The 12,861-nt window shown below is 46.2% G+C and overlaps 1 protein-coding gene across 4 annotated transcripts in view; it reads left to right on the top strand.

The window, feature by feature from the left end:
- The window catches only part of PTPN1 (protein tyrosine phosphatase non-receptor type 1), a 125,561-nt gene that overhangs the window by 33,010 nt on the left and 79,690 nt on the right, over positions 1-12,861 (top strand). The window contains exon 1 of one of the 4 annotated variants that reach the window (XM_044385896.3): positions 11,685-11,705. The exons of the other annotated variants lie outside the window; for them this stretch is intronic. The gene's annotated coding sequence lies outside the window, so the exon portion shown is untranslated. Of the gene's footprint in view, positions 1-11,684; positions 11,706-12,861 lie in introns of those variants that run through there. 4 annotated transcript variants of the gene reach the window in all.

Raw genomic sequence — 12,861 nt, 5'->3', positions numbered from 1 at the left:
AAGGGGGGTGGGGTGGCAATGCCAGAAGAAGGAACAACAGACGCTGAAGGGCAAAAACAACATCACAACCACCGAAAACACCTACTATGCAAGCTGCTGGGGATGTGCTGATGAACAAGACCTTGTCCCACCCCTCAAGGGGCTGACATCTTTGTGGGAGAGACCCAAAAAAGCAAGCAAACAAATGTTTTTAAACTTACAAATTACAGTAAATTCTGTTAAAGCCACAGACAATGGGCTGAGGTGGAAAAGACTTTGACTAGGATGGTCAGAGAGGAAATGACATTTAAACCAAGAAGGAGGATTAGGAAGGAACAACGAGATGGTCATAGGGGACAAAAAAAAAAAAAAAAAAAAAAAAAACTGCAGGTGAATCCCCACTTCACACCTAAACCAGGACAAACTGCCAGCAGATCAGAGACTTGAACATATAAAGTGAAACCACAAATGTAGTAAAATAAAACTGGTGTAATTAATGACTTCAGACTGTAAGAGACCTTTTTAATAATGAAGCAAAGCCTGACTGTCCTAAAATGAAAGATAGATAAGTTTCACAGCATAAAAATGTTAAAAACAATCTTTATGGCTAAAAATAATCTTGCTACATTAAATGCCAAAAGGCAAGTGGGGCTAATTGGGGCTAATCACAAAGGGCTAATTTACTTAATATACAAAGTGTTCCAATAAATTAATAAGAAAGAAATGAACAACTAAGTAGGAAAATGGGCAAAAAAGATTATTCACAGAGAAGGAAAAACAAATGGCTGTAAGCATATGAAAAGATGTTCAATTTCACACATAATAAGAGAAATGTGATATCCCCACCCCATTAGATTAACAAAAATCCCAGTTTGACAATCCACTGTATTGGTATATCAGACAATGAGCAACTCCACATGAAAATAAAACAAACGCCAAAAAAAAAAAAAACCCAAAAACCCAAAAATGCCTTTAGCAATATTCATTAAATTAAAATGCTCATACCTGTTACCCTGGCAATTCTGCTTTTAAGAATTTAATTGCAGGTTTATTCGTACATATGCTAAATGGCATACATATAGTTATTCACTGTGTGTTGCTTTTAATAGCAAAAAAAGATGGGGGGGCAATGCCTATCGATAAAGGGTAGAAAAAAACGGCAGTCCATCTGCAGCATATAGTGTTCCCTGGTATAAAAGAAAGAGGTGACTGTGTGTGAACTAGTAAGTAAAGCTCATGCCAGGGTTTCCTAAGAAAACAAAACAATGTGCAGAACCATGTGTATACCATGTACTCATTTGTAACATTTTAAGAGGGTGGAGGGGAAAAGAATCTATATTCACATTTGCTCATACATGCAAAAAATATATTAGAAGCATATGCAAGGGTCCAGTAACCGGGTGCTGGAGGAATCAGCATATACAAAAGGCCCCAAGGTAAAAAAAAAAAAAGAGAGAGAGAGAGAGAAGAGAAGAAAAGAAAAGAAAAAAGGGGGGGGGAGTAAATTCCAAGGACTAAGAGTGTGCCTGGGAAAGATGACATGTGACAGGTGGTAGCCAGATGCTACAGAGCCTTGTAGACCACCATTTAGGATTCAAGTCTTGAGTCCAAAGGCAGTGGGAAGACATTCAAAAGGAGAACATGATCCAATTCACATTTTAAGAACATCTTGCTACCATTTGGAGAAATTGTTGGAGGAAAGCAAGATGGAAACAGGGAGGCCAGTTAGGAGGCTGGACAGTTAGCCACAGGAGAGAGAAGGTGGGCTGGACCTGGAGGTGGTGGTGGAGATGGTGAGGACTGGACAGGATTAAAAGACAGCTCCAAGTTGGAATCCATGGGTTGGATGTGGCACTGGAAGGGGCAGTGAAGCCAAGGGGAGACTGGAGCCTGATCTCTGGCTCACATGTAGGTGGTGACCGTGGTGACTGAGCTGGGAAGACTAGGGAGGGGGCTAGGGTTGCTTGGGATGGAGGTGCATTCCAGGGGAGGGCATGTTAAGGTCAAGGGGTTGGTAAAACGTCTAACTGGCAATGTCAAGTAGGCAGTTGGGCACTTGAGCCTGCAATGGGAGAAGCCAGGAAGAACCTACATGACTTACACAGAATAACAAGGGCAGGTCCCACATGGATTCCAAGTTGGGGCCCCATGCCTACCCAAAGTCATGTTCAGGAATGTTCAGGGCAGCTTTATTCGGAATGGCCCTAAACTGGAAATGGCTTAAGTGTTCTTCAACAGCAGCTGGGTAAATAAATTATAATAGATAGACAACAGACAGATCGGGGTGACAGGAGATACGGGCTCAAATGATGAAAAAGAAAACTGCTGATCCACACAACAGCATGAATGAATCTCACAGACGTAACTGAGCAAAAGAAGCCAGGCACCGAGAAATACGTCCAGTATAATGCCGTGCATACGGGGTTCGAGAATCAGCCAAACTAACCTCTGGTGATACAAGTCACAATAGGGGTCCTCTCAGGTGAGAGAGAGGAAATAGCCTGGGAAGGAAAGGGAAATTTGCAGCGGGGGATTGGTTCAGAAATCTTCTAGAAATGGGTGGTAATTACGCAGGTATGAACATAGGTAAGAAGCATTTTAGCTGCTTTACTGTATGCTTCTTATCCCTCGATTTAAAAATATTGTTGAAAAAGAAGTGGATTAATGTCATCTTAGCAAAAACCAACACAGCCATTTAAAAACAGAAATAATTAAAAAATTAAGGCTTCCATTATCTTATTATCTATATAATCATTCTTCCTTAACTTTAGGGGAAAAAATGAAAGAAACAAATACATTTAGGGATAGAAGATTTTTTATTTGAATCTTGAAAATTCCTTCATTACCATTTCTTTTTCTCCTATTAAATGAATGTCGAATTACATTTCAACATTTTATTCAGTAAGTCATGTCTTCCATTTAAAAAAATGTCTTGGTGGCACCAAATGTCTCTGAAGGTAGGGACCAGGGCCGGACTGAGTATAGGGGCCTCGCCAGAAGTTGGGGTAAGAAGGCCCTCGATCCCCTCTACCAGCCTGTGCAGCCAGGTGACTGCCCGTCTCTCTTGGCAGAGGTCTGGGGACTAGTTTCTGGAGACATTGGGATAGAGAGGAGGTGGGCATTAGGGACGTCAGACATTGCAGAAGCTAGGGATGAGGCCAGGAGCTAAAAACAAAATGGTCCAACCCAGCTCCCTTCCCTAGTTCAGCTTCCAGAACACAGGCAGCCTGGCTCCATCAGGAACCCTCTGTGGAGAGGTGGAAGTGGACCTCCTCAGCAAAAAGACTGATTGATAATGACATTTGGGTCCCAGAATGAAAAAGCTGGCTCACAGCCCAGCCACATTATAGCGAAACACATGGAGCTTTCAAACGGTTTTTAGTGCCTCCCTCTCAAATATGAATAGAGGTCCAAAGAGTCCCTGACATCTGAGAAGCACTTCCAGCATGAAAGACAGAGACCAGCATCAACACACAGTAAAAGGGGTCTGAGAGAAAACCGAAATATTGCAGGGAGCAGATGAAAAGGCATCCAGATAGGAGCCCAAAGACCAGGAGTTTGCATCCCAGCTCTGTGACTAACAGGGCTGCCACATACAGTTGTGCAAGTCACAGACTGCCCAACTCTAGGGGGAATGATATGGTTTTATATTATGGTTTATGTAGATGGTGCCATATGGGGTGATACAGTCCATCGCTATATATGGGACCCTGGCCCACTCCCGGTCCCTGGAAAGTAATAATAATAGAACCTCCCACTGAGGGACTCCTGGAGGGCAGACGACCATCTCGATTTCTTTCGTAACACCCAAACCTAATGTAAGTTTATTGAGTTGGCTCCCTGTAAATGTTTGTTGACTAAATCAGTGAATTAATACGTGGAAGAGTAGGTGAGGGAGAGAGTGAATATGTGTCCCCTGCTTTACGGCATGCACAGCACTCCCACAGCCATCACAAGATCTCAGTAAAGCAGGCAGTTTAATGTCGCAGCCACGAGTCCAGGCTCTGGAGGCAGAAAGCCTACTTCAGATCCCTTTGAGCCTCCGTCTCCTCATCTATAAAATAAAAGTGATAAGAATGATGCCTGCCTAGGGGCGCCTGGGTGGTGCAGTCGTTAAGCGTCTGCCTTCGGCTCAGGGCGTGATCCCAGCGTTCTGGGATCAAGCCCCACATCAGGCTCCTCCGCTGGGAGCCTGCTTCTTCCTCTCCCACTCCCCCTGCTTGTGTTCCCTCTCTCGCTGGCTGCCTCTGTCAAATAAATAAATAAAATCTTTAAAAAAAAAAAAAAAAAGAATGATGCCTGCCTAAAAATGTCATTGTGATGATTAACTGAATGCATAATAAGCATTCAACAGGGGCCTGACCAAGTCTTATCAGTTAGAATTAGATCTGGCCATATAAAACAGAAAACCCACATAAGTGACTTAAACAAGATAGAGCTCCCTCTCTCCCTCCCTACCCCTGTGCACGTACTTAAGAAATTAAAAGGTGTGGTATCCACAGTTGGAATGATGAACAGTCAGCAGAGTCCTAGACTTCTAGTTTTTTGCTCCACCAGCGGCAAGATTTCCTCATGGACCAAAATAGCTGCCAGAGTGCCAGCCATCAGGTCCACATTCCAGGCAGAATGAAGAAGGAAACAAGGTGTATACGTGCCATCAGCTCCACCCAACAACTTCTGCTTGCTTCTCTCCTAGATATATGGGAGACACATCACTGCCTAGAACAAAATCAGGGTCTGTTAATAAGGAATGGGTTGAGACAGCAGCCAGCCATCTCTGCCACATAAAGTCTCAGTGAATAAGTATTCACTATTATGATTGTTCTTGTTAGCCCAGTTTTAGAGAGGAGAAAAGTGCAGCTCAGAAAAATTAGATAATTTGCCCAAGGTCTTAATTCGAGTCATTCAACAAGTGTTAACTCTATGCCTACTATCTGCTGGTCCCTTAGGATACAAATGCCGAACAAGACATGGGCTCCGCTCTCAAGGACATGAAATCAAGTCATTTCAAAGAGCATGGGAAGAGCACTCACCCCAATGGCCCAAAGGACAGAGCATTCAACCTGGAATAAGGGCATGGGACTGGAGTCAGGGAGCGCTTCCTGGAAGAGGTGGAGGTCCTCGTCACAGGGATAACAACTGTACATATTTCACAGGGCTGCGGATAAGATTAAATGAGACTTGCCAGGGCAAGCTCAGCACCGTGCCGGAGACACAGGGCTGCTGTCATCATCATCCTCGTTGTGATCTCGCTCTCTTTGCAGAATAAAAATGGCCACTTCTTTAGAATATTCTACAGCTGAAATTACCTTCAAAGAGAGTTAGCCTCTGCTATGCATTTAAGACAGCAGAACAACAGGAAACAAAAATGCCTCATTGTCTGTTGACTCTAGGCCAGAAACCGACCTTTGGGAATGACCAGTTCGTGCCCTCTCAGGAAGAACTGGATTTTGAAAGCTGGCCTCTGAAGTTTTTATCTCAAGCACTTAGCTACCACTCTCTCTACTCAATAATAGGAAAGAAACTGCAAAGGGTTAAAAAAAATTTTTTTTTAACATCAGAATAGGGTTTGGTTCTCCAGAAAAGGCCAGGAGGACTGAAGCTAATTCACATTTTACTCAACCCCAAGAGAAACCAAGTTTCCCGGAAGAACAAAAGGCTAGGGAACGAGCTGTTTGAAAGCAAGCTCAGAGTGGAACCAGATTACGTGGGGGCCACACCACGGCCTTTAAGCTGAGCCTCAAAAATAGCATCTGTCCCCTGGATATTTTGGGAGTGTCCTGGGCAGAGCACCGCAGAGACCAGGGGCCTCTTTGCATATCTCCAAGGACGGACCTAAAGAATGCGTCACCCGGCCTCCCCTTGACCCCAGGCTCCCCCCCCCCACCCCGGGCCCCAGAGCTGTGTCAGCCCCAGCATAAATGGTACAGAGATAAAGGGAGATATTTAAACACCCAGAAATCATCTTCTAATTTAGGAACCAAGCTGCAAAATATCTGTCTCCCTTAATGGCTTGAGTTGGGAATTTGGATTTTGAACCTCTTCTGCCAGGCGGCCAAAACATCTTCCTGTATTAATAGACAGCGAGCGTGAGGTTGCAGGGATGGGAGGGCTGTGGGTCTAAGATTGTCTGGAATCAGAAGATTAAGACCCGCAGAGCCCTTTCCGGCCTCTTTGTTTACGCCGGGCTTCCGCCCGGGCTCATAATCACCTCATCATTGCTATTGTCGCCGTGATTATTAAGTGCTTTAAGACTTGCCCAAGGAGGGTGCAATCCTTTAATTACGTCCCTCCCTGCATCATTGTCGGAGGCCAGTTGGAATTGTTCTCCCTGTTTTGCACAAAAGAAAATGAAGGCCTGGGTGAGTGTGCAAGTTCAGGGTCAAAAGTTTGTCAGCACCAGGGAGATGGCAGGATGTGGGTGGGGATCAGGCAGGCCCTGACTCCAGCCCAGTGTAAAACGCTTGCGGGTCTAAATTCAAGATGTGTGCTCTATTCCCCAAGAAGCGGTAGACGGGTGTGTGCGTGTGCACGCAGGCGCTGGGACGTCTGTGTGTGGTGTTTTGTGAGTTGGTCCGTGCGTATTTCTCTGTTTGTGTTGTTTGTCTACGTGCTTCTGCGTGTTTCTATATATGTCTGTGTGTCTGTGTAAAAGGAGGGGCAGAGAGAGAAGAGGAAGGATGATAGGAGACAAGGAGGAGAATTAGTTAATAACGCTTAGAATGGCAAAGCTAGAAGGCCCTTAAAAACCATCTGGCCCACACTGAGATCTCATTGTTAACTTTGGTAGGTGGGATAATAGCATGGTGATTTCATTTAAAAAATGTGATCATCAAATATTTACTGGTTAAATGACAAGAGCCCTGCCATTTGCTTCCAAATACTTGAGCAAAGAAAGAACAAGTTGAGGAGAGAGAATAAAAATGAGGAGTGCCTGGCTGGATCAGTTGGAAGAGAGTGTGACTCTTGATTGTGCGATTTCAGGGTCGTGAGTTCGAGCCCCAGGTTGGGTGTAGAGATTACTTAAAAATAAAATTTAAAAGAAAATGAGATTGGCAAAATGTGGATAATTGTTGAGGTGGATACCGAGATGTTAGTTACATGACTCTATTTTTGTGTATGTTTGTTTGATATTTTCCATAGTATGTTTTAAAGTAATATACACCAGTCACTACAAACTATTATCCGGGTAAATACCACTCGTAAAAATCTTTATAAAAATTGAACTGGCTGCCAATACCTACAAATGGGTGCTTGCATCTGAAAATCTGGATGTCCAGCTTTTCTTGAAAAAACTCAGAAGCCCTAGTGACTCTGGTCCCATACTCCCTTTCAGCAACAAAGCTGCAAAACGGCCTCTTTAGTTGGGGCCTGTGTTCTCAGTTTGCCACAGTCCCCACCCTTCTCTATCACCCCTGATACCAAAGCGGATCATCCCTCTTAGGTCACCATTTCTCTTTTAGTAGAAATAAGAGAGAAACAAGAGAACACGTTCTCTTGGAGCAAAGACGGTTATTTGCCAACCTAATAACTATCTCCACTTCTTTCTTACTCATGGAAACTCCTACACTATTGGGAGTGGCAAGATCTTCAAAAATCACATTTCCCAGCTTCTCTGGAATCTGTGAGTGCCCTCATGCTTCTCAATTAGGGACGAGATTTTCGGGTGTCAACACTGGGGAGGGGGAGTGCTACTGACACCTAGTGGGTAGAGGCAGGGATGCCGCTGCACATCCCATAAGACGGGGCAGTCTCCCGTAAGGGGGAGTTATTCAGTCCAGAATGCCCATCCTTAGTGCTGCACCTTAGTGGTCCCGTGTGTTGTAAATTGAAGATGATGGTGGGACTTCCAAGAAAGGCCTTTGGTGTCTTGCCATTCTCCTTCATTTTCCCTATAATTACAAACATGGCTGGAGCCCAAGTAGCCATTTTGTGACCTCAAGGAGGGAAGCTCCGTGCTAAAGTTGGAAGGGAATGGAATCCCTGACAACATCATGGAGCTACCCTCCCTGCCCCCTTAGAATGCGGACCTCCAGACTGGTTCTGCGTAAGAGAAATGCATCTCTAATTTGTTTAAGCCACTGGAGTCAAGTCTCTGTTACTGTCAGCCAATTGCAGTATCTAAATGAGTTATCTCTGTGCCTGGTGTTCTATGCTAGCGGGGAAAGGAAAGATAGACAAGAAGGCCAAATGTTGAAGGTAAAAAAGGAGAAAGCATATCTCTCTGTGGCAATGACCCAGCCCACTTCCCTGCTGATGTCACTTTTTGACCCATGCAGGCATCTGGGTTTGCAGCTCCTGGACTGGTTGAAGCCCTTCACCAAAAATATGAAGAACAGAGACCCTTAGCAGGTTCATGATGACCTGAGGGCTAATTCACGACGCAGTCCTTCTCACATTTCCAAGAAGCCAAGTCTCAGGAAGGGGTAGAGAACGTGGTTTCGGGAGCCAGGCTGTCTTGGTTCAAGCACGGGTGCCGCCATTGACCGGCTCTGTGACTCAGTTCCCTTAACCTCTGTCTCTCAGTGTCTCGGCTGTAACATCGGAATGATGATGAAAGCTTCTATTGCTTGGGATTGTGAAGAGAACTCACATCAGCCAGGGTCCCAGCAGGAGTAGAAGTTTAGGAACAAACTGTTTGTAAAGGTGTGGCTGGGGTGTAGGGAACCTACGGGGATGCCACGACACCCCAAGGCTAATGACAGAGGGCGTGTTACCGCCACATAGTAACTGGGGGCACTCCAGCCCCTAGATCGAAACGGTGGAGGTGTTCTCACCTAGGCCTGAAGGGGCAAAGAAGGAAATGGTTGGCAGATCTGGAGAGAAGAAATCCTATAGAGAGGCACTCGGAAGGACCTGTGACCTTCAGTTGAGGGACACGGTAGCCCCTGGTGCCCAACGGAACAGCCAGGAAATAAATACCCAGACCTACTCTGCTTCCTTCTTCCCATCTCCTGCCAATGTCTCTCATTGGTCAAACCCAATCAGAAGCCAGCAGGCAGGAGAGCCCTTTGATGCTGTCCACACAGGTCATGGAACAGAGTGGACAGACTGGAGGAGGAGACTGAAGACCAGGGCTTACATCCCCTACTCCGTGACTGCAAGCTTCTGGGTTGTACCATTGGAAGGCACAGAAGTGCCCTCTCCCTCTCCTTTTCTCACTCGTAAGAAGGAATATGGATATGATGGCAGGAGCTCCAGCAGCTCTTTTAGACTACATAGTGAAAGTCACATGTTGAGGGTGGTAAGCAACAAGATAGCAAGAATCTGAATCCCAGACAAGGTAGAACCACCACGGCCTACCAGGCACTAAGCCTTGGACTGTTCCATGAGAGAGGATTAAACTTTTATTTTGTTCAAGCCAATTATTTTGGCTTTTATTACAGCAGCTGAACTGATATCCTGAGCACTACAAGATTTAAATCAGAGATTTGCTCAGATTTTGGAACTATTTTAGGCTGAGCTTTTTAAAACAAGCACAAGGGATGGGAAAGTTACAAACTCTGCTCAAAAATACCACGAAGGAGTCTGGGTGGCTCAGCTGGTTGAGCATCAGGCTCTTGGTCTCCGCTCAGGTCACCATCTCAGGGTGGTGGGTTCAGGCCCCACGCTGGGTGTGGAGCCTACTTAAAAATAAATAAAATAAAATACTATTAAGGAATCTGCTCTCCTGGGAGATGCAACATAACACAGTAGGGGGCAGTGTTTCGTGAAGAAAAAAAAAATAGCTTCTCTGGAATTGAGATGTTCAGCAAGTCAAGCTCACTTGTCAGTGTCCCATCCACTCCAAGCTCACAGAGGGAGCAAGAGAGAGCTGCCTCCTGGTAGCCACTGAACAAATCCCGCGATGAGCTCCGCTGGCTCGGATGCACTGCAAGTCCCTCCCCGAACCAATCGTGATGGCCATTGTGATTGGCTGGTGCGAAATCACACGTGCTGTGGGGTGGGGCGTGGCAGCAACCTGCTGGAGGGAGGAACTTAGGGTTCAGGTGGTTGCACCCTGGGAAGTGGGGTGCTTGGCACAGAAGGGAATGCAGTAGATGCAGAGGAGCCCCAGCCCGCAAACGTTCTTCATACTCACCGGTAGGAAAGAAGGAAAATTTGGAAAATAACATAAAGTGTCATGGTCGGGAGTAGTTGCTGCGGAATTTCCCATCAGCCACTCTGCAAGATTGATTGATTGATTGATTTTTTTATTTTTATTTTTTATTTTTTGGCAAATGAAAGTATTGAGCCAAACTAGCTCTTCCCTTCCAACATTCAAATGTGTGTGACTACCTGCAGAAAGGAACTAAATAGTTGCAAGAGATGCCACCCCCCCCCACTAAAGACCCAAGGGACATTTCCAAAGCTACCAACAGAGCATGCTCTGTGTTTCAGTAACTTTGTGAAATGCAAAAAAGGAGTTCAGGCGAAATACAGGGGGCGGTTATGTCCCCAAGGGTAGGGCGTGAGGCTTGTTAATGCCACAGGAAAGATGAGGTCCCTCCGACCAGGAAATAAGAGTCAACAACTTGGGCTCCAAGTGCAGTTACTAGGGGAGCGCTGTTTGCTTGAAGAGCACCTTGCTCCACCCTGTTCTTTGGGGGAGATTGAAAGCAAGACTACGATGGGATCTCATCGATATCTGAGTTTGGAAACCCCCAACAGCAGGGCCTGTATCTTAGTTGGGGGTTCCCCAGAGGCTGACCCTGAGACAAAGATTCCAGGACAAAGAATTTATTTGGAAGGCAAAAGCCACACCGATAGGGAAGAGGAAAGTGAGCCAAGGAAGGGAGGGCCACTGAAATCAACCAAGTTATCAAGACAGTTACTACCGTGCGCAACTGGACCTTAATCCTATCAGTGTAGAGCACATGCCTCAGAGTTATCCTACCTGGGCGACCAGGGAACTGGGGTATCCATGCAGCACCTCTTCCCAAGCGTTGGGTGATGGCTGCCGGGGGGAAAGGAAGGAAGCACGAATTCTCCAGCACTGCTAGCCTGCTTGACTCCAACAACCAGAGGGAAAACAAGCTCAAACTCACGCAGAACAATGCAGATGCTAGCAACTGGAGGATGGGCAGACAGAAGGTGGGCACATGGTAAAACCCAAGGACTATGGACAGCAGCAGCTACTCCCCGGGTGCAAGTGGCGGACTCGGGAGACAATCTCAGAAAGCACAAAGAGGGGGTCGGGAAGCAAGATGGGGATGGGAGGACCCCCACCAAAGGGCATGTCAATGAGCTGGCTCCCTTTCTGGGCACCTGGGGCCAGGCCCAGTGGGGACCTCTGGGAGCTGATGTGGAGTACCCTTCAGAAGTGTGTTGTGCAGGAGCAAGGGAGCCAGGACACTTAAGAACAACGCCCATCTCTCAATGGTGGAAGGTTGTGGCTGGCATCATCAACTCTCAAGCACTACCCCTGTGCCCTGCTGTGTGCACGCCCAGCACGCAGACCCTAGGCAGGTGCCGGAGGTGAGAAGCTAAAGGCATATAGAGAACGATCCACCAAACTGCAGGCAGTCCTCCATGGTGGGCTGGAGAGGACGACGATGGGCCCTGATGCTGGCCGGGACACTCGAGACAAGGAAGGAAAAGGGGGAAAGGTACAAAACCGACATTTACAAAGCGCCGGGCACTTGTCATCCATTAGCACACTCAGTCGTGTTTTTTATAATTCCCATTTCACAGATGAGAAAATGGCATCAGACAGGGAACGGGACTCGCTCTTGGTAGCATGGCGGGTAAGTGGCAGAGCGCTCGAATTCCAGCTCGGGTTTACATCTGGCCCACCCGAACCCCACGTGAATTTCGTCTTTTTAAATGAGACGCTTTGGTGCCAATAGCAACAAAGACTAATGAGTCAGTGACCCTTGTAATTTCAAAACTGGTGTTTTCATCTTATGGCTGGTGGGGACTTCCACAGCAGTCACAGTGTTAACCCTGGAACAAACAACTAAAAAAAGATGGCAACGTGGCAGAGGCATAGACCAATGTCTGTATGTTTACATAAGTCCACATAAATCCTATACTAGCGGTATTTGTAAGCATAACCATAAATGGCAGGGCCAACATAGGTCCCTGGCTCTGCCATTTAATAGCCGTGGGGCCTGAGGAAGTCCCTTCATCCCTCTGAGTACCAGCTTCCTCAATTCGAAAATGGAGATGGTAACAGGACCTGCCTCATAGGGTGGTCGGGAGAATTCCATAAGACGCCGCGTGTAGGATGCTCCGTTCGGTGACCGAGCTGCTGTAACAGATTAGTAGAGCTTTAGCGGCTTAAAGAAACACAGAATTCTTATCTTAGAGTTCTGGATGTTGGAAGTCCAAAAAATGGGTCTTATGGAGCTAAAATCCAGGTGTTGGCAGAACGGCACCCTTCTAGAGGCTCTCGGGGAGAATCTATTCCCTTGTCTTTTCCAGCTACTACAGACCAGCTGAATTCCTTGGCTCGTAGCACATCCTCCATCTTCAACGCCAACAGCATGGCGTCTTCTGATCTAATATTAGTGAATGTTAAAGTAGAAAAATCTTAATGATGTATGTATTTTATATTTATTTGTATTTATAGATTGTTTTCACTATCTATCGATGCATGACAAAGCACCTCACTACTCAGTGGCTTAAAAACAACAATTTAGGGGCGCCTGGGTGGCACAGTCGTTAAGCATCTGCCTTCGGCTCAGGGCGTGATCCCAGCGTTCTGGGATCAAGCCCTGCATCAGGCTCCTCTGCTAGGAGCCTGCTTCTTCCTCTCCCACTCCCCCTGCTTGTGTTCCCTCTCTCGCTGGCTGTCTCTCTCTCTCTCTGTCAAATAAATAAATAAATAAAATCTTTTTTAAAAACCCAATTTATTATTATCGCTTATACTTCTGTGGGTTGATGGGGCTCAGCTGAGTG

This window comes from Ursus arctos, unplaced genomic scaffold (assembly GCF_023065955.2).
Source record: "Ursus arctos isolate Adak ecotype North America unplaced genomic scaffold, UrsArc2.0 scaffold_16, whole genome shotgun sequence".
In the NCBI taxonomy this organism is placed as follows: Eukaryota; Metazoa; Chordata; class Mammalia; order Carnivora; family Ursidae; genus Ursus; species Ursus arctos.
The sequence above is the reverse complement of the archived record's forward strand: the minus strand, read 5'-3'. Positions and strand labels throughout refer to the sequence as shown.